The sequence below is a fragment of the Pongo pygmaeus genome, chromosome Y, assembly GCF_028885625.2.
Source record: "Pongo pygmaeus isolate AG05252 chromosome Y, NHGRI_mPonPyg2-v2.0_pri, whole genome shotgun sequence".
NCBI lineage: Eukaryota > Metazoa > Chordata > Mammalia > Primates > Hominidae > Pongo > Pongo pygmaeus.
In genome coordinates, this window is record NC_072397.2 from 32,856,875 (window position 1) to 32,862,559 (window position 5,685).

Here is a 5,685-nt window from a genome sequence, read left to right on the forward strand (position 1 = left end):
ACTGTAATCCCAACCAAGGATGGGGATTTCTTGAGCCCAGGAGTTTGAGACCAGTCAGGGCAACAAAGTGTGACCCTGTCTCTACAGAAAATCAACAAAAATAGCCAGCTGTGGTGGCATACACTTCTGTCCTAGGTACATGAGGAGTCGAAGTGGAAGGATCCCTTGAGCCCAGGAGCTGGAGGCTGTAGTGAACCATGTTTATCCTATGTGACTGAAACCCTGTCTCAATGAAGTAAAATAAAATTCAATAATAACATAAAGAAATGACAGAGAATAAAACAATAATTACATATCTGGGTTGTTGGTAGAAAAATATGTAATATTTTTGTATAAAAATTTTTGTTTGTTATACAAAATTTGTATAACAAAAATCATACAAAATTTGTATATGAAATTTTGTATAACAAACAATTTTTGACAAAAAAAGAAAGGTAGGGAGAGCAATATGAGAAAATGATTTTTGTGTAATGTCAATAGTCAGTTATTGTAATTCACACTATATTATTATAAATTTAAGATATTAATTATAATACCATTAATAGACCATAAGAAAATAACTGTTCAAATATACTGAAGAGAAATGAAGGAGTCAAAATGGTACCCTAGAAAAACAAATGCAAATATAAGCAGTTTTGGAGGAATGAAATACAACAACACCAATAACAAAACTTGTAGAAAAAAAGGACAAAAATAGGAAAATAAATTCTTGTCAGAAATTAATTTCCATCCAAATAAACTCCAGTTAAACATCAAAGACTGGCAGAATAACTTTTTAAATATCCTAAAATTGAGGGAAAATATAAAGCAAACTGTAACCAAAATAGAGGTAGAATTACTAGACAAATATCAAAATTGTTTAATTGATCAAGAAGGTATAACACTTACATATATACCTATTAACAGATCCTCAGGATATATGAAACAATAATAAATTGATTTCAGGAGCTATACAGTCCTGCAATAATAGTAATAGTGGGAGATTTCAACACCTCACTTTCAACAATGTATGAAATGACCAAATCCAAATTCAATAAGAAAACAAAGGTCTTGAAAAGCAGCATAAACCAAATAAGTCTATGTGACACATACAAAACACTCCACTCCACAAGCTGACTACACATTCTTCTAAAGTGCATGTTTGTTATTCTCTGTGCTATCCTCAGAATAGACTTTATGGTAGGCCACAAAGGAAGTCTATTATATTTAATATTACTGAAATCACATATAATGTTTTCTCCAACCACAATGTAATAAAACTAAAGACCCATTTTCTTTTTTTTCTTTTATTTCTTTTTTTCTTTCTTTCTTTAAAATAAATAAATAAATAAATAAATAAGTTGCAGTCTCACTCTGTCACCCAGGCTGGAATTCAGTGGTGTGATCTTGACTCATCACAACCTTTCATGTTCAAGCAATTCTCCTGCCTCACACTCCTGAGTAGCTGGGACTATAGGCACACACCACCATGCTAGGCTAATTTTTGTAGTTTTAGTGGAGACGGAGTTTCACTGTATTGATGAGGCTAGCCTCAAACTCCTGACCTCAGGGGATCCACCCACTTCAGCCTTTCAAAGTGCTCGGATTATATGCATGACCACCATGCCTGACTGAGACTCATTTTCTAAAACCTGAAAAATATATATTATTTGGAAATTGATAAATACGCTCTTCAACAATCTATGGTTAACTGAAGAATCTGCAAGGAATTGAATAATTTTCACAAACAAAAGAAAAATTAAAACATACTAAAGCTTCTGAAATGCAGCTAAATCAAAGTTGAGAAATATATATGTGTAAACATATAGATATATAAGAAGAAATGTAAAATTTATAACATAAATGTACACACAAGGAAGCAGAAAAAATGTAAACTAGAGGACAGTACTTTTGTAAAAAATATGGCATAGTAAAGGAAGCTGCCATCAATTGCCCCCAACCCTAACCCCCCAAGAACACCCACAGAAAAACCAAAACCAAGTATACAATGCCGAGATTATCACCATCAATAACGCAGAGCTCAAAACTGAGAATGAGGCTGTTTCTAGGGTGACAGAGAAGTGAAGAAACCAGGCAGAGGGCAAAAATTTGGCCTTTTATATTCATGACACTAGTCCTCTAGTCTGCTGACAAACAAGTGTTAAAAAATAGAAAAAGAAAAACTCCTCTGACTCTTGGTTACTACATTGAATAAAATAAAGTTGAAGTGGATGGACAGCTTCCCCATCACTTTGGATTTCCTGGCAGCAAAACTATTCATGCCTTAGCCCAAGGAAGCCTTGTGAGCACCTGAAAAGTGAAAAATAACCTGGGGACAACAAGGGATGAAGTAGCAAGACAGGACTACCATCTCCAGCCTGGATAGCTCAGTCACAGGAGATGCCAAACCTGAATGCCTCTACAGCATTACCATAAGGTATGAGGTATATCATATAATTTCCTTGATGACAAACCTGTAGAGAGCCTTCTCACAGGCTTAGGATATCCCCTTCAAAATCTCTCAGACAGGAGACTGTCAGTGTTTCAAAGTTTGTTAGAGCTGAGATAAACCTGGGCTTAAGGCACCATCTACTGCCAAACAGAGGAACTGACCTAGCCAAAATCAAGCAAACCATGTCCCACCATACTTTTGTCTTAAAGAAAACCCAAAGCAATTATATACAACAAAATGCAAAATAAGACAGAGAAAACAATAAACTAAATAACTAGTCCTTCAATAAAAAGATATATATGTATAACCACAAGAAATAATACCAAACAGGTAATTATAACATCCCTAAATGGACAAAGCATAAACCATTGACCAATGCTAATTAATAAGAATGGCTATCAGTGGTTATCGGATCAAGAATTCAAAATATCAGTTTCCAGGAAACTCAGATCTCTAAAACAACACAGAAAAGGAACTGATACAATTCTGAGAGAAACTTTTAAAAATGGACTGAAAGTATTTAAAAATAAAAAGAGTCCCAGAACTGAGAAATATACTGGTTGAAGTAGAAAATTCAGAAGGCTTTCAACAGCAGAAGAGAACAAACAGAATGAAGAATCAGTGAGCTCTAAAATGAGTTAGGACCAGGTGTGCAGGCTCAGGCCTGTAATCACAGCATTTTGGGAGGCTGAGACTGGTTGATCAGTTGAGGTTGGCAGTTCAAGACCAGTCAGGACACCATGGTGAAACCCTATCACTACTAAGAATACAAAAAATTCTCTGGGCATAGTGGTGCACACCTGTAATCCCAGCTATTCAGGAGGTTAAGAGAGGAGAATCACTCAAACCTGGGAGGCAGACATTGCAGTGAGTCAGTGTTGTGCCATTGAACTCCAGCCTGGGCAACACAGAGAGACTTTGTCCAAAAAAAAAAAAAAAGTAAAATAAAAAAGAAAAGAAATAAAAATTAACATAGGTTATTAAGAAATGAACAAAGAACAAAACAGAAAAACAATAAAAAAGAATGAACGACATTTACCAGATATACAAAATGCTCTTGAATAAGCAAATCTAATATTTAGCAATATTCATGAAAGAGTTCAGCAAATGGAAGGTATATACAGCATATTCAAATGAATAATAACAACTTTCAAAAATTTGAGAGATATAAATATATAGGTTCAGAAAGATCAGAGACTACAAAAAAGATTAATACGCCATAAAACTACCCCACAACAAACAAGAATCAAGCACTCACTCTCAGTCACCACTGCAAGCTCACTCACCTTGTTCTTCTACCACTCTACTATCCCACTCCTCTGCCCATCGCAATAGAAAAAGATATAGCCATACTGGTCATTGACAATGGCTCTGGTGTGTGCAAAGCTGGCTTTGCTGGGGATGACGCTCTCCGAGCCATGTTTCCCTCCATTGTGGGGCACCCCCGACACCAGGGAGTGATGGTGGACATGGGCCAGAAGGACATCTATGTGGGCAATGAAGCCCACAGCAAGCACAGCATCCTGACCCTAGAGTACCCCATCGAAAATGGCATCATCACCAACTGGGACAACATGGAGAAGATTTGGCACCATTTCTACAATGAGCTGCATGGGGCCCCAGAGGAGCAGCCAGTGCTGCTGACCAAGGAACCCCTGAACCCCAAGGCCAACAGAGAGAACATGACTCAGATTATGTTTGAGACCTTCAACACCCCAGCCATGTACGTGGCCATCAGGGATGTGCTGTCCCTCTATGCCTTTGGGCACAGCACTGGCATTGCCATGGACACCGGAGACAGGGTCACCCACACGGTGACCATCTAGGAGGGCTACTCCCTTCCCCATGCCATCCTACTTCTGGAGCTGGCTGGTTGGGACTTGACTGAGTAACTCATGAAGATCCTCAATGAGCGAGGCTACAGCTTCACCATCGCAGCCGAGCGGGAAATCATGTGCGACATCAAGGAGAAGCTGTGCTAGGTCTACCTGGACTTCAAGCAGGAGATGGCCACTGCCACATCCTCCACTTCTCTGGAGAAGAGTTACAAACTGCTCGCTGGCCAGATCATCACCATTGGCAATGAGCGGTTCTGGTGTCCAGAAGTGCTGTTACAACCTTCCTTCCTGGGTATGGAATCTTGCGGCAACCACTAGACCACCTTCAACTCCATCATGAAGTGTGACGTGGACATCTGCAAAGACCTGTACACCAACACGGTACTATCCGGCGGCACCAACATGTACCCAGGCATTGCTGACAAGGTGCAGATGGCGATCACTGCCCTGGCTCCTAGCATCATGAAGATTAAGATCATTGCACCCCCAGAGAGCAAGTACTCAGTGTGGATTGGTGGCTCCATCCTGGCCTCACTGTCCACCTTCCAGCAGATGAGTATTAGCAAGCAGGAGTATGACGATTCAGGCCCCTCCATCGTCCACCACAAATGCTTCTAAATGAACTGAGCAGATGTGTAGAATTTGCTGCATGGGTTAATACAGAAGTATAAATTTGCCCTTGGCAAATGCATACACCTCATGCTAGCCTCATGAAACTGGAATAAGCATATGAAAAGAAATTGTCCTTGAAGCTTTTATCTGGTATCAGCACTGGATTGTAGAACTTGTTGCCGGTTTTGACCTTGTATTCAAGTCAACTGTTCCCCTTGGTATTTGTTTAATACTGTGTACATATCTTTGAGTTCAAACTTTAGTGCATGTGGCTTGGTCACTTCATGACTGCTGAGGTAAGAACGTGCTTGTGGAAGACAAGTCTGTGGCTTGGTGAGTCTGCATGGCCAGTAGTCTCTGATCTGTGCAGGGTATTAATGTGTCAGGACTGAGTGTTCTGGGATTTCTCTAGAGGCTGGCAAGGGCTCCTGAAACAGTTTCTTCCATCCTGCCTGTCTGTCAGGGTTGGAAAGTCCAAGCCATAGGACCCAGTTTCCTTTCTTAGCTGATGTTTTCTGCCAGAACACCGTGGGCTGTCACTTGCCTTGAGTTGGAAGCAGTTTGCATTTACACCTGTAAATGTATTCATCCTTTTAATTTATGTAAGGGTTTTTGTATGAAATTCTCAATTCTTTAAAGAGATGACAACAAATTTTTGTTTTCAACGGTTATGTGAGAACATTAGGCCTCAGCAACACATCATTGTGTAAGGAAAAATAAAAGTGTTGCCAAAAAAAAAGAATCAAGCTCTCAAAGTCTGAGAAATAAAGAAAATTCTAAAAGCACTAAGGGAAAATAAACAAA

General features: G+C 39.3%; 1 pseudogene; it reads left to right on the top strand.

Annotated features, from left to right (window-relative positions):
• The first annotated feature begins 3,834 nt into the window (after positions 1–3,834).
• Positions 3,835–4,987, top strand: LOC129025926 (actin, cytoplasmic 1-like; annotated as a pseudogene).
• Positions 4,988–5,685: the final 698 nt, after the last annotated feature.